Source organism: Vespula pensylvanica, chromosome 9, assembly GCF_014466175.1.
Source record: "Vespula pensylvanica isolate Volc-1 chromosome 9, ASM1446617v1, whole genome shotgun sequence".
Taxonomy (NCBI): domain Eukaryota; kingdom Metazoa; phylum Arthropoda; class Insecta; order Hymenoptera; family Vespidae; genus Vespula; species Vespula pensylvanica.
The window spans coordinates 5,913,676-5,930,777 of NC_057693.1; positions in this window are offsets into that span (position 1 = coordinate 5,913,676).

Consider the following 17,102-nt stretch of genomic DNA (forward strand, 5'->3'; position numbering starts at 1 on the left):
TTTACGGAGTAAGCGTGCAAGGAAGCAAGCAAACAAGCAAACAAGCAAGCTCGCTAGCTAACCGAGGCTCGATTACATATGTAGCTAGATGGTGATGCAAATGACACGATGCTAAATAATTCCTTCTATATCCATGATAATCTCGCTTGATGATTTCGCAACATAGACGCGGAAGGTCGCGAGAATAAATCATTGTTCGTTCCTTGAACGACGGATAGAGGATATATATATATGTGTGTGTGTGTGTGTATGTATGTATAAAATGTGCAACGTTATTCTCTATCTGTCTTTTTTCAATTCATTGCCTTCCTTCGTTCTGGCAAGGTTGACTCCGTTCCGAACAAGTAGATACATACGTTCGACTATTACCAGCTAGGATTTGTCTTTCGCAAGGCCGATCTCTGCCACTTAAATGCTACTTATCTATTTAGCGTTTAATGACGATCGTAAAAGACTCGATTTCGAATAGAATGTTTTCAAATAATTTCATCTAGCTACATCTATTAGAATTGCGAACGACGAATAATTTTTCAACGTTTAAAGATCCATCATGGATCATCTTTCGACGAACGTTATTACGAAATAATTTCAAATGTAACATGTATCATTAAAATGCAATATCGCTTCCGTTCGATTAGATAAATTTTTGTTAGTTTATTTCGATCGTGAAATAAGACTTATTGTTATATACTTAGATACCCGGAACAAAAGAGCTTTCCCCCTTGCCTCTTTCCTTCTCTCCGCTAACTTTTTTTGCGATTTCGATCTCTCAACTATCGCACCGTCGGCGATTCTCCGCGCTTTGCTGAACGAGAAAATCCGAGTTGGGGATAGGAGGGGGAGGAGGAGGTGGAGGAGGACGCCTTTCTCCGAGTGTGCGGCCTCGTCGAAGGAAGAACTTGTCGGAACGAAGATCTCCTGGAGAAGACGGCTGTTGTTGCCTGGAGGAACGGCCGATCGAATGTGGAGCAACGAACTTGGAACTTCCAGGAAAGAGGAGAAAATAATCTCAGTCAGTAGTAAATCCCTCTGAAAATCCATTAACTACTCAAGTTTCTTCAAATAGGCAAAAGAAAAAAAAATGATTGAAAGATCTAATTTCATTCATTGCTTTCGATAAAAATGTAACCGACACAGATCGATCGGAAATTACAATTTATGATTGACAAACGGCTGCGGAAATATTATATATATTTTCCGATGACAATGATTAATTGCATCGATTCACTTTATATATATATATATATATATATATATATATATATATATATATATATATATGTATATGAATCGGAACGAAAAAAAAATAATCTTCGATGTATTTGATCAAGGAAATACCTAACAACCTATTTACATGATAATAATATACATATACGTACATATATAGGTATGTATATACATTCAACAGATGGAACGGATCGATTAAAAAAACAAAAATTATGTCCACTGTATTTTGTAATCAAATATCTAAGAATCTATTTTGTGTATAATCATCAATACACATATATACATATATACATATGTATTAAGAACGATCGATCATCGTCTCGATGACATTGAAAAAAAAAAGCCGAACGACAGGAACAAGTGCAAGGTTAGCGAAGAAAAAGAAAACGACGACAATTGCAACTGCAACTGCAACTGCAACAGCGACAACAATAACAACAACAGCAACAGCAACAGCAACAGCAATAGCAAGAAAAACGATTCAGGATATTACGAGGAACGACGTGACGAGGATCGAAGTTGGCGATCCATGGAGTCGTTCCGATATTACCAACAGTTTTGCGGCATCAAGGCCGCCTCCTTAGCCGAGATCTTGTCTCATGATGACTCACGCCTAGCTGTGGCCGCTACCTCGATGCTCTCTCTACCTCCACCTTCCTTTCTTCCTTCCTTTTTCTCTCTGCCAACCTCCCGAACAACATCGACAGACATTTCCTCTCTCTTTCTCTCTTTCTCTTTCTCTCTCTCTCTCTCTCTCTCTCTTTCTCTCTCTTTACTCATACTCCCCTTCTTTTACTTCGATATGGAGTTTTCGAACGTGCTCCGACTGCATCGCATCAACAGTCTAACAAATGAAAATAAGAAACTTTTCGACATCCAATGTTCTAGATTTATATTCTAGATATATATATATATATATATATATATATATATATATATGTATGTATGTATATATGTATTAAAAAAGAAATAACATGAATTTCCATGAATTTTTTGAAAATGATCATCTTCCAATCTACTCCATTACGTATCTCTATTTTCATTTTTCTCTTTTTTGATTCTTTTCTCTTTCCTTAAAATTACTAACTGTTTTCTGATCGATTCTTCGATGGGATCGAACTATCCGATGTAAATTTCAGATCGAGATTGATGGAATTCCAATGGTATAGGAAATATCATTGAGATTCTTTAGAGAATGATAGAGATTCTCTGTTATTGCAGGATCGATGCTTCCTGAGAAGTACCATACCTTTATTATTATCGTTCCATGGAAAGATGGAGGCGCTAGACCGAGAGAAGAAGAGTGCGAAGAGATATAAAAGGACAAGGAGGATGAGAAAGAAGAAGAAGAAAAAGAAGAAGAAAAAAAAAAGAAGACTATTCGTGGGAGCACGTTTCATTCGTCATAACACATCGTGGTAGGTATAATGCGATTCTATATCTGCGGTTATATTTCTACAATGCAATTGCCATTGGCAATTATTCGTCGCATTGTCTTTTTATCGACAGAATATTCTCATCCCCTCTTTCAATCTTTCCGATAGAAATTTTTGTTGGTTTTTCTCTGGTTTTTCTTTTTTCTTTCTCTTCATTTTTTTTCTTTAATTTTCTCTCTCTCTCTCTCTCTCTCTCTCTCTCTTTCTAAACTTCGAACGTTTCCATTGATCAATCATCCTATCTTCTCGCTCGAATAATTCACGGAAGTAGAACTTTTACGACGACCTTGAATTATATCGATCGACGCTTTAAACGGAGTCTATTAATCTTTGGAAAATTATATCGATCCGACTCGTCTCAACTATTCCTTTTTCGTTTATCTATCCTTTTCTCTGAAGCTTTACGCGCAGGTTCAATCATATACATACGTACGTACGCATATAGATACGCAATAGATACATGGAAGGAGTGTTCGGTTAGCCTCCATCGTGTCTCATCAGGTGTGCGCGCGCGATCAATCCGCGCCTGTCGCCTGTCTGATTCCTCCTACAGCAACATACTAGCCTGGACGATAATGGTCTTCGCGCAGAAACTTCTGCGCATTTTCCGATGATACTCCATTCCATACGATCGCGAATTATATAGATATTATAATATTACATACCTGAAATATCTAACCGATTGAGGGAAAATATTTTTTTACATATCCCATTATAACAATTCTTTTATATTTCGTTTAATCCAATTTTTATTTGTTCTTATTAAATTAAGTTTTTTTTTTTTTTTATTAATTAACTATATTATTGAATTAACTTTATTTTACAAATTAAATCTTTATTTGTAATTACGAGCTTAAGTTAACGAGCTTATAATTATCCATCAAGTCGATCTAACGTTCTAGCAAAATATAACGTGTAATATCCTATTTAATTTTTGTTAATTAATCGAGCTAATTATTTACATTGGAAAGATAGAGATAGAAAGAGTGAGAGAGGGGGGGGGGGGAAGGAGAGAGAAAAAAGGAATGAAAGAAACAGAAATAAGGAGAATGTCTCGAGCACGAAACGTACATAAGTGGGTATATGGCAATGTTCTCGTATAGATATTTCGGAAGTGACCTTGAAACGCCGTTGAAACTCACGAACGACACGATCCACATCTCCGACCGGTTGACCCGTGTTCATAAAAGTGAAAAAGAAAACCAACGAGAGAGAAAAAGATAGATAGAGAAAGAAAGAGAGAGAGAGAGAGAGAGAGGTCTTAAACCATATATGGTAAACGGTAAGGTGGCGCTAATAGGAAGCGTATCCTTGCCAGGTGATACGTTCTCGCGGCCTCCGGAGATAATTCCAAATAAAAAAAAAAAAAGAAAAAAAAAAAAGAAAAAATCCTTCCTTCTAAGGGAGTCCTAAGGACCCGTCGTACATCGTTCGTCGTCGTCGTTGTCGTCGTCGTCGTCGTCGTTATTGTTGTTGTTGTTGTTGTTGTTGTTGTTGTTCCGTCGTCGTCGTCATCGTCGTAGTTTTCGCGTCTTCGTCTTCGTCTTCGTGTAACAACCAACTCTGGTGTCCTCCATCGAAATCGTATAACATCTTTTAAAGCGCCAAAAGAGTCGTCGGTAATCTTAAAATTAGTCACGCTGTGAACTCGAGTCGAAGGACAATGCCGATGATCCTTGCTTCTACTACTACGTTACTAACTACTACTACTATTACTATTACTATTACTACTACTATTATATTATTGTTATTGTTACTAATGTTACTCATTTTAAGTCTCACCTCTCGACGACTAGTTTTATATTTTCGACCTTGAAAAAAAAAAAAAAAAGAAACTTGTATTTTTCTCCTTTATCCTTACTCTCTACCCTTCTCTTTTGTTATTGCATTTTATTATTGCTTCGACGAAACTTCTTTCTTAAAATCGTTCCTTATTATCACTTTTCGTTAAAAGATTATTTCCGATTTAAACGTTACCCCTTCTACTATCCCTACTCTCTAAAGAATGTGATCAAAACGAACGAAATTTATTTCCTCTTTAGCAAATGTCATTTCCTCGATCGTCGAGAAATCTTTCCTTCGTAATTACTTTATTAAGTAAGTATGTAAACGATACCTTGTCACTTTTATGGTATTGAAAGATAATCGTCGATTTTCCGGACGTTTTCGTCGAAGCAAAACAAAAAAAAAAAAGAAAAAGAAAAAGAAAGAAAAACAAGCGCGTTTCGTCCGACGATCAGCTGTTTCAAAGTGAAAGTCCCGTAGAAATTTATTGTATCCAAGTACGAAGAAGATGTTTAACGAACGTTAACGCTTCTTTCATCTTCGCTTTCATGTAAGATCAATTAATCCGTAATCTAGATTAATTTATAATAAATCTTTTTTGGAAAACGAACGGTAATTAACATTTCTTTTGTCTTCTTCTTTTAATTTCTTCATTTGATATATATATATATATTTTTTTTTTATTTCAGAAAGAAAGCTGAAGGTGTATATTGTATATGCCTGAATCAAGTCAAAAAAAAATATATATATATATATAGAAATTGATAAAGAGAGAAAAAGAGAGAGAGAGAGAGAGAGAGAGAGAGAGAAAGAGAAAGAGAGAGAGAGAAAGAGAAAGAGAAAAAGAGAAAAACAAAGACAGAGAAAGAAAAAGAAAAACAAATACAGAAAAAAAGAGAGAGAGAGAGAGAGAGAGGGAGAGAGATGTATCCATAATATAAGAATCTCTTTTAGTTAGATAGAAATTGTGTGAGCGTGAGCACGCACACACGAGCGAAGGAGCGAACGAGAGAACGAGCACCTTGTCAGAATCGTCGAGAAAAAGTCGAGTATGCCCTTACAAGTCCGCGAGCAACGCGTTGCAACTCGTTCGCGGTGAGCACACGTTTCTATTGGGTGTCGCACCTACGGATATCTCCTGGCAAGACTATTTATATATCGACCTTTGATTTTTCCGTATACCTTATGCGGTACGACCGGTAGCGCACGCATCTATCCCCCGCGTATGTATATATGTATGTATGTATGTATGTGTATGTGTATATGTGTGTATATATGTAAGTAAGTAAGTAAGTAAGTAAGTAAGTAAGTAAGTAAAGTAAATACTAACTCTGCGAATAACTCAAAAGGAACGACTTAAGTGTAGGAGAAATCTATCTCTGTTTATTTGTTTCTTTCTCTCTTTCTCTGTATCTGTTTCTGTTTCTGTTTCTGTTTCTGTCTCTGTCTCTCTTTCTTTATCTGTCTATCTATCTATGTGTCTATCTATCTATCTATCTATTTGTTTGTTTACTTCTATTCATTTCTATATCGTTCGCAAAGATTCCAACATCAGCTTCTATAAGACGTCTCTATCAAATCGAACAATATGAATAATAAAATTATCTACGATCCATTGTCGAGCTATCGTATATATACGATTTCTTTCGTTTTTTATTATAGATAGAAAAATTGTGATAATAATATTAATATTAATGGTATTAATAATAATGATAATAAATTAATTCCGCGAGAACACGCAATACTCGATGAAGTGATCTATGATTTATCGTCGAGCTACCGTACTGTGTTTACAACTTGTTTCGTTTTTTGTAATAATAAAAAAAGGAAATAATAATAATAATGATGATGATAATAATAATAATAATGAATTAAAAGAGAGATTCACGCGATTACGTGATATACTCGATAAAGGGGATCTATGATTTATCGCCGAGCAATCATGTATATACGATTTGTTTCGTTTCTTTATATATATATATATATAAAAAAAAAGAAAAAAGAAAAAGAAAAACAAAGAAGATAATGAAATTAAAAAAGAGATCCGCGTGATACGACACTCGATAAAATGATCTTACGATCTGTCGTCCAGTTACCGTAGTAGAAGTTGTTTTGTTTGTTAGAACAAAAATAATGAAACGAAGAGAAAGAAAGAGAAGGAGAGAAAGAAACAGAGAGAGAGAGTAAGAGAGAGAGAGAGAGAGAGAGAGAGAGAGAGAGAGAGAGAAAGAGAGAAACAGGGACTACGTGACTTGCTACACATCATTGATTAGTAATATAGTAAAAAAAAAAAAAAAAAAAAAAGAAAAAGAAAAATACATGGAACTTATTCAACAAGTTTTTTACAATTTAAATCGATAGGATCGATACGATAAAGTGTAGGTATCGAAGCGTGGTAATTTGTACGATTAATGATCGATATTTTTTTGTCAGTTCTTTTTTTTTCTTCTTCTCTTTTTTTTTTTTTTTTCTTTTCAATCATCAAATTATCGTACAAGGATAAGAGTTGAAGTAAATTCTTCGTGCTATGAATATTCCGACCAATCGAACGCGACCGACTTAATTTTAAGCAAATTTATTCGGAGCATATATGTATAATGCGGTTTTCCGACTTGAAAGATAGTTCTACCGTCTAATGTAATTTCTTTTTCGCTCTCTCTCTCTCTCTCTCTCTCTCTCTCTCTCTCTCTCTCTCTCTCTGTCTTTCTATCTTCCGGGTTGAAAATAATCAAAGACGGTTGGCGAACTTTCGACCTGCCGCGTATGCGATCGCGAACTCAAAAAAAGGAGGAACAAAAGAGTGTTGGAATTTCACGCGTGCCATAAGCGCGTTCCTTGCAAGCTTCATTTTAAAATGCCCCGTTGTCTGGACGTCCGATTGGTTAAGCAAACGTTAGTGAAATGTTTGACGAGTAAACGTGTACATACATGCATACTTTTAAAATAGGTGCGAACGATTGTGCGTGTGTGTACTTAAAAAAAAAAAAAAAAAAAAAAGAAGAGGAAGAAGAAGAAAAAGTAACAAAAAAGAAAGAAATAAAATAAAATAAAAAAAAAGAAGAAAAAGAAACAAATAGGAAACAAAAAAAAAAAAATAGGAAAAGGAAAACTTCTCTTATCTTTTCTTTCTCTCTCTTTCTCTCTCTCTCTCTCTCTCTTTCTTTCTCTATCTCTCTTCTCGAAATCTTTTTTAGAAATATTCAGGTCACTCTCGAATCACTTATCCAAAGACGTTTAACTGTGCTTTTAGGTCTCGGCGTATATATTTACCGACTATGTTTATCGACGTTCACCAAAAAATGGCGATAAATCGTTTAGTCATACGTTTTCTGGAACGCGTAGATCACTTTCTTGTAAAACTTTGATTACGTTATTATAAATCTTTTTAAAGGATAAATCCGAAGTTGGAAAAGAAAATGAGATCAATAAGTAAGCGTTTCTTCTTTCTCCTGGACGAAACTTGATCTCTTTGCTGGGGGTGAAAAGAGGGTGAGAGGAAAAAAAGAACGAAAGAAGCGTGTACAATTTTTCTGTAAGATCTATCGTGAAAAACTCGGAGTGAACTCGATCGATCGATCGATCACAATGCGGAGGGTCCGAAGAAAGAAAGAAAGAAAGAAAGAATGAAAAGCAAAGTCGTAGGAACTTTACGCGTGTAAATCTCGCGGAGTTCCGTTTGTAAACAAGTTTTTCTCCACGATCCACTACGATGTTTATTCATGAGAGGTGGCGCGTGAGTATCTCGAACTCGAACGGTATGTTTCTATCGAAAAGGAAGTGAAATACGTTTGTGAATTGCCATTCATTTCATTTTTTTTTCTTTTTCTTCTTTTTGCATACATATATACATACATACATACATACATACATACATATAGATTATATACACACAAATAAATTTTCTTTTTATTTGGCCATTTCTTTTCTTCTTTCTTTCTTTCTTTCTTTCTTTTTTTTTTGTTTCTAAAACCCTTTCCTTTTGAATTGTTTTCAACCGATAATCATCATAGAATTTTTGTCTTCCTCGTCTGCTACTTGATAAAACGAGAAGAAAAAGAAATAACGAGGCAGACCGGTATTCTCGTTTCTCTCGGTGCGCGAACTCGTCATCGCATTTTCACGTTCGTCATCGCTCACAAGAGTCATCATCTTGATGGAGAATCATGCCGACCCTCGGCCCGCCATATTAGCATCCACTGGCGCCAACCGTGCCAGGGACCATTTACTCTACTGTACAAGTCGACGCGTTCGATCGTTTCTTTAATTCTTTATTGCGATTCTTCATACGGACCCTCTTCTCACACATACATACATTTGTCCGTCGATTGAGATATTTGTCAAGTAGGGATTAAAGGATGAAGAAAAGAAGGGAAAGACAAAAAAAAAAAGAGAAACTAGAACGATCGCTCTTCGTCGACCCTTGTCGTGATCGTTCTAAATCCTAAATATCTCGGAGTTTGTACGTTCAAAAAAAAGAAAAAAAAGGGGAAAGAATGAAGAAAAGGAGAGAGAGAGAGAGAGAGAGAGAGAGAAAGAAGAAAAAAAAAGAATGATAAGGGATTTGTTTTCCGATAAGAAAAAAATCCCTAGAGAACCCTAGCCAAATGAATCTTCTGGTTTAATACCATCCAGCTTCCGCCAATGGACCGGATTTACGAACAATATAGGCGCAGCAGGATCGCAAACGGAAATACCTACTGCCTGGGCAGCCGTATTACGAGTATAGAAACACGTGGCTATATTTATGCATCCGGAATATCGCCGGATAAATATCGCCTCGTGAAATTGAGCCACGCCTGTCCGCGCGTTCTGCTTCAATGTATTGATTGACGTTCGTAGCGATATTTTAACGTTTAATCTCTCTCTCTCTCTCTCTCTCTCTCTCTCTCTCTCTCTCTCTTACTCTCTCTTCGCTCTTTCGAATTTAAATACTTCACGTATAACAGGTATAAAAAAAATATGCTCGCTCGAAAGAACGAATCAATCGGCGATGTATTTGTTCAGGGAAAAATGAAAACTCGTTTGCATCACATGTGTCTGTCACATCGTGTGACAAGACGAGATACTTTATTATTATTCGTTTTTTTTTTTCTTTCCTTTTTTCTCTTTTCTTTTTTTCTTCTTCTTTCTTCCGAAACGATACCCATACGTCGTACACGAGACAATGCTCGTAGATCGATCGAAAATAAATTATATGGTAAAAAAAAGAAAAAATGATAAAATGAAATAAAAATCTTCTCTTATCCTCTAGTGTGGGTTTAATAAAGGGAATAGTTACACGTTGCGCGTAGATCGTTTAAACTCTCGATACAACTGGTAATTATTCGAAAGTATTATCTTAAGTCTAAATCTTTATCTCTCTTTCTCCTTCAAATAAATCAATTATCATAATTAATTTCAACCTCGTTGATAAACCTACTTAAACGATTGGGAAAGTAAGTAGACGGATAGTAATGTCGGATCTGAGATATATCGATCGGTGGTTGTAAAATAAAACGTGAAATAAAAAGGGTACGGTTAGCCCAACATGTGCGTAGGTTTAGATAGATGGATAGATGGATGGATAGATGGATAGATAGATAGATGGATAGATAGATAGATAAATAAATAGAAAAAGAGCCTTGTGATTTCGTCGTTGCGTTAAATGAAACGTTCGAATTCTGGGCACGAGTGGTGTCGAGCATTGTTCGACCTGTCAAAGACTAATTTGCAAGGTAAGTGACGGGTCGTCTATACTCGATTCAAACTCGTCCAACTTAGTAATACTTAGATATAACTAATACGATGGTAACGACAATTGAAACGCAACAACGAAACGCGATGACGACGGAAACGCGATGATACAACAGAAACGGAAGGCATTAAGGAACATTAATCATTTATAGAATCACCTGACGAATAAATAAATTCTTGTGTCATCAGATGAATCTCTCTTATTCCCTTCCTCTCGATCGATCGATCGACCGATCGATCGATGGATCGATGGATGATGATATCGCGTTAGATCTTGATCATCGATGATAATAACTTATGCACGAGAGGAAACAAGTAAATACATATTTATATATTTATATATATATATATATATATATATATATATATAATAGTGTGAGTGAGTGTATGTATGTATATATGTATGTATATAAATGTATACGATAAATTCACCAGTAGCGCCTCTGTCTCTGTCTCTTATTTATTCGCCTTTAATGCACACTCGTACACTCCCGATGGCTTGGTTCGTTGCAAGGACTAATGCAAATGACGCTATCGATATCGTGAGCCACGGATACGCGATCTGACTCCTATCCTCGAAAGGAATCGAATTCTCCTCGTTTCAAACCGATCGAACGTTCCAGGTTTTATTTTTAAGCGATTACGTCTCGACATTTTCTGTTTCTTCTCTTTCTTTTTTTAACTCTTTTTTCTTCTGTCTCGTTTTTTTTCATTCTTTTTTTTTTTTTTTTTTTTTTTTTTTAATAAGGTTTATCCAGCATAGACTCTCTTGCATTTATTTATTTATTTATTTGTTTGTTTGTTTGTTTATTTGTTTGTTTGTTCATTCGTCGCTTTTTCTTTCTCTTAATATCACAGCAAAGATAAGCTTGAGAAGATAAAATTTTCTTTTTCTCTTTTTTTAAAGATAAAAATATTCGTACAGTATATTTCAATATTATTTTTCGATTAAACGAGAAGTATTCGTTTTCTCTCTTCTTTTTTTCTTTTTGTTTTTTTTTGGAATCTCGAATAAAGATAAGATTTGAAAGACATAATTTTCTTATTAAAGATAAACGTTCATATATTTATAGTTTTGTTTTTGATATTAATTTTCGTAAAGTAGTAAAACGAGAACTCGTTTATCTCGAAAATAAGAAATTAATGCGGCCATCAACCGAAGGCGGCCACTTTGAAGATAGTGCCTCGTCTAAGGCAAGTTGAAGAGAGAATTCCAAGCTCTGAAACAGCACTTCTATTGTACGTCAGACAGACACCGGCAACGCCATTAACTTCTCATTAGCGCGCACGACTGTGTCTCGGCGATCCTTGCCTTTCCACGAAACTCGTAGCAAGTACCAGGAAATGCAAGGGCATCGAGAGACAGCTACTACTTCGTCGTGTCTCTTGGCTAAGGTCAAGACCCTTTAAACTTCCTTATCTCAGCTTTAAAAACTAAAATTGGACGAAATATTTTTTTTCGAATATTTTTTTATTTTCATTGGAATATCTTTCGTTAAACGTTCGATAAAATATATTTATATATCTACAATAAATAAATAAATAAATAAATAAATATATATATGATGTATAAATTGTATTAAAAAAGAAAAATATTTTAGATACATTTACAGAGAAAAGATATTAAAAATTCCTATTATAGATACATATAAATAAATGTCAAATCAAGTATTTAATCTATGTTGTATCGGAAGAGAAATATTTTTTGCTTTTTATTAAATGTTTTTTTTTTTTATTCATTTTTCTTCGTCGATGAAATATATGGTTCGTCGTTCGTAGAGATCGATCGAAATAATTACCTTTAACGTAGTTTGGATCAAAGGAGCCAAGTATCCTTGGTCTCTGCCAGTACGGACGATACAGCTCTGAAAAGGCTCGCGAATCTTCTGATGACTCGCCTAAGGTCGTACATAATACATACATACATACATACATACATACATATATATATAAATATCCATATATCCATACATCATGCAGTCGGGCTTATCCTATTCTTTAGAAGAAGAAGAGGAGCTGTCATCGATGACCTTGAAAGTTGATTTGCCACTCGAGCGCATCTCTATGCCCGAGACGAAATCTGACCTTTTTTTTATTTCTCTCTTTCTCTTTCTCTCTTTCTCTTTCTTTTAATAGTAGGCACGCCTCGAAATCGGCTATAAATTTTCTGAAAGCTACATTCACGATTCTCTCTCTTTCTCTCTTTCTCTTTGTATCTTTATCTTCCTCTTTATCTTCGCTCCGTCTCGGAACGCCGAAGAGGTCTATACTTTTCTGACTGTGGGCGTGAGGAGACTCTTAAAAAGGTACACTCGTATTTACTTACTATATACGAAACACGTGAAATAGACACATTGCTCGAACTTTCAAAAAAGTATTTCTCTTCGATATATATATATATTTTTACACACACACACGTAATATATATATATATATACAGAGTATATATATATATATGTGTGTGTGTATATACGCATATATATTAATAATCATTTTGTAATATATATAAGTAATCACTCTGTAATATATATATATATATATATATATATATATATATATATATATATTAATGAAAATATTTTGTAGAAAGCAAGGCGATCCATTAAGAAGCAGTCAAAAGAGAGTTATTACATATATTCTCGTCGCGCATATTCATGAGATGATTATTCAGAGAATGGATTTATGCGATTTCTCGTTTCTCGTTTCTTTCACCGTTAATATCGATGTAAATATATTTTCGTTGCCTCTCATTACGCGATACTTTAAATGTATCACACGAATTTGGGTCGAGTTACGTTATAAATGTTTCCTTATCTCTTTTGCGTTATTTTTTTTCCCTTCGTTCCTTCTTCTTTCTTTTTATTTTTCTTTTTTTTTTTTCTTTTTCCCGCGTTTTTCTTCTTTTTCTTTCCTTTTTCCCTCTCTTTTTTTTTTCTCTTTTCGCAGACCAAAAAAGATGACGAGAGCCAAAAAAGAGATGAGTGCGCGCGATCGGAATTGGAATTTTATCGTCGATATACGAATATTTCGTTGGGGTGCACTTTGCTCGGCAGTCAATTCGTCTCGATTATTAACGAACACACGAGGATGGCCTCCGCTAAGTGATATCGGACGTAGTAGTTCGTGATTGCGTTTAATTAAAATTTAATGGACATCCCAGTGCAGAAGCAAGCTCTTCGTCGAAAGAGCGAAGGTGGATCGTATAACAGCCGATAATTTATTATACACGAGTCTGATATATATATATATATATATATATATATATATATATACATATATATATATTATTATTAATTTTTTTTACGTTCTACCATCATACTTTCCCAGCCAAATTCTCAATCTTTTCTTCGTCGAGTTCTTAAACCGATTCAACGTTAACGAGCTAATGATCACGTCATTAACGTTTAATTTTCGACATCTTGCAAAAATAATTAGATGATCCTAATGTCCGACCGAATACGAAAAAACCGTTCTAACGTGTCAGGCCTTATCTTTCATTCTCTTTCTTTAGTTCGACGTTCCAGCTGTGCTATGTCTTAAGAACAGATTAAGAGAAGAAAGAACATGATTAATGTCTCGGGTACCAATCGGGGATTAATTTTATGCGAAGCTACTTTTCGTTCATTTTTCTTCGACGATCTTTTTCTTCTTCTTCTTCTTTCTTCTTCTTATAATTTTTCTTTTTCTTATCGTATTCGATATTATCACGAAACATTATCGGTTTTCTAATTTGTACACGGTCGTGTCAATGACCCATTATAAAACGATAACACGAGTTAATAGGCTAACGAATGTAAAGCTTCTTTGCATTAATAATAGCAATCTTAATAGTCGTATCTTCTCGGGTGATCTAACAGAAAATCTATTGAACGTAATAAAACACTTCAACAATAACATTTCGCGATTATATATATATATATATATATATATATATATCTGTGTACAAAAAGAAATGATAACGTAACAAATGTCATGATTTAATTAATCGATTAAATATCTCGATTATCAATACGATTAATTCATATTCGATTCTTTCCTTTCTTTCATTTCTTCTTTTTTTTTTTTTTTTAATTAAAAAAAAAAATTCACTTCTACGAGAGAGTTTAAAGGAAAAAAAAGAGAAATATGAATAATAAAAAAAAAAAAAAAGAAAAATTAAAGGAAAACGAGTGAGTGAGAGAAAAAAAGAGAGAGAAACAGAGAGAGAGAGAGAGGGAACACGCGAGGCGAACGAGTAGTGCTCGCGTGGGTAGCACTTACATATAAACGTTCTCTCGAAGAGACTCACGTCGGTGTTACACACGAGGATATAAAAGAATAAGAATAAGAAGAGATGCCGGAGGCACCTGCGTGCCGCCCACGAGGAAAGTAGTTCGAACGGACGCATCTCGAGTGCACAGCTGCTGCTTCGATTAGTCCGACGAGTGTTAACGTCTTAATGGCCGTACAAACGACGATTTCTTCTTTTTCTTTTCCTTCCTCTTCTTCTTCTTCTTCTTTTTCTTCTTCTTCTTCTTCTTCTTCTTCTTCTGTTACTACTTCTTCTTATTTCTCCTCCTCTTCTATTTCTACTTCTAATTTTTCTTCGTCTTTAATCAAGTCCCTACACTCGAGGCTCTCTACGTTCGTTCCTATTTAATCATTTCACGTAATTAATTAACGTATTAATTAATGAATGAACGAATTAACGATTCGATTAACTCGTTAGTTTTCTTTTTTTTTTTTTTTCTTTTTAATTCGATTTGTCGTTCAATTCGTGCTTGTAAAAGAAAAGGAATAAAAAGGGGAGAAAGAATGGAATAAAAATGGCGGCCGAAACTTGTTTTACAAATCGGATTTGTAAAACGTGTCAGTCGAATTTTCTATTATTTTTATTAGTTTTAATTTCTCTCTGTGTTTTTAATGAAATCTATAGCGATTATAGATCTACGTTGATTCTTTCTTTTCTCGTTTGGTCCAACCAACGAATTAATTAACGAAACGATTTTTCTTACTTCTTCTAGTCTGACTTATTTTTTAATTTGTCTTTTTATTTGCTCGTAAAAAAAAAAAAAAAATCGTTTTCAAATGCACATAATCGATGATCCTCTTCTATTTCTATCTCTACTATCAATTCTTCTATGTCTATAATCAAGTCTACACCAATTATAAATTGATTAACTTTTTCTTTAGTCTGAACGTAATTAACGGATCATTTCTTTTAAATTTGACTTATCTTAATAATAATTCCTTACAAATAACGTTCTAACAAATTATCATAAACAATTTGTTTTCGTAAACATTCCATTCGATCTATATATTTTTTTATTAAAGAAGAACGAATCGATTAATAGACTCGTTTCAAAATCTGACTTACCTTCTCCCGAGTCGTCATCGTAAAAAAAAAAAAAAAAAAAAAGAAAAAAAGGAAAAGGAAAAAAGAAGAAAAAAAATACAGAGATAAGGAAAGAAAAATAAAAGAAGAAAATTAAACGAAAATTGCCATTGACATTTGACGATTTAAAATTATATTTGAATGGAAAAATAGTCGATACTCTTTTCTACGTTTTTAGAGTCGTAGTAGCCGTCGTAGTAGCCATTGTAGTAGTCATCGTCGTCGACTTACCTTCTTCCGAGTCGTGTTCATAAAAAAAAAAAAAAGAAAAAAGGGAAAAAAAATATAGAGCTGAGGAAAGAAAAATAAAAGAAAAGAAAATTAAACGAAATTGCGATTGACATTGGACGATTTAAAATTATATTTGAATGGAATCGATACTGTTTTCTATGTTTTTAGAGTCGTAGTAGCCGTCGTAGTAGTCGTCGTCGTCGTCGTCGTCGTCGTCGTCATCGTTGGTTTACTCTCTCGAAGAGGAGAGCCTTCTCGCCATATGTGGCAAGGACGACGGTTCGTATGGTATTGGCTCTTTATAACGGGCCCCTCGTCGCAAACACGCTTCCACTACGTGGTCTCCCTTCGATGAGAGAGAAAGAGAAAGAGAAAGAGAAAGAGAAAGAGAAAGAGAAAGAGAGAGAGAGAGAGAGAGAGAGAGAGAAGAGCAAAAAAAAGATTAACAAGAAGAAATAAATTCCGTCGAATGCGATTGCGATCGTATCCACGTCGTCGTCTTTTTCTTCGGATAGAAATATTTGCTTTAATTATATTTCAAAGGGAATGGTTCCGAAGGACTTTTCAAATAATATTTTCTCTCGGTTTGTATAATTTTTTTTTTATTGTTTTTATTTATTTGTTTTTTTTCCACTTTTTTTTTTTTCATATATGTGTATATATATATATATATATTTTTTATTATTTTTTTTCCGTTTTTTTTTCCTTACCTTTTTGCCTTCTTTTTTTACATATATATTTATTTCACTTCATTTTACTTTATCTCGATCCTTACTTCTTTTCCTTTTTTTTCTTTTTTTTTTTTTTTTAAATTTGTTTTGTATTGTTTTGTATTTGTTTAGTTTTCGTTTTGTCGTTTCGTCGTATATTCTCTTAAATGGAATCTCTTAAAATTAACAACTTCTGATAGATAAAATGATATAATCGTAACATAGAGGCAACGTTTCGTATAATAATCGTAATAATAAAATAGTAATAGCAATAACCCGCCAAACTTTCTTGCAATAATAATAATAATAATAATAATAATAATAATAATAATAATAATAATAATAATAATAATTATAATAATAATAATAATATTAATATCAATATTAATATTATTAATAATAATAATAATTATAATAATAATTATAATAATATTAATGTTGGTATATTCATCTCGGTATTATTATTACTTAATTAACGCTGCGATATACCGTGTGTCGCTTGAGGACGGTGAGGGGGAAAGAGGGTGGAATAGGGTGGGAGGGGGAGGGATTACGAAGCTTAGCCTTATAGAGAAAGATAATGTGACCTATCTCGTAGAAGAAAAT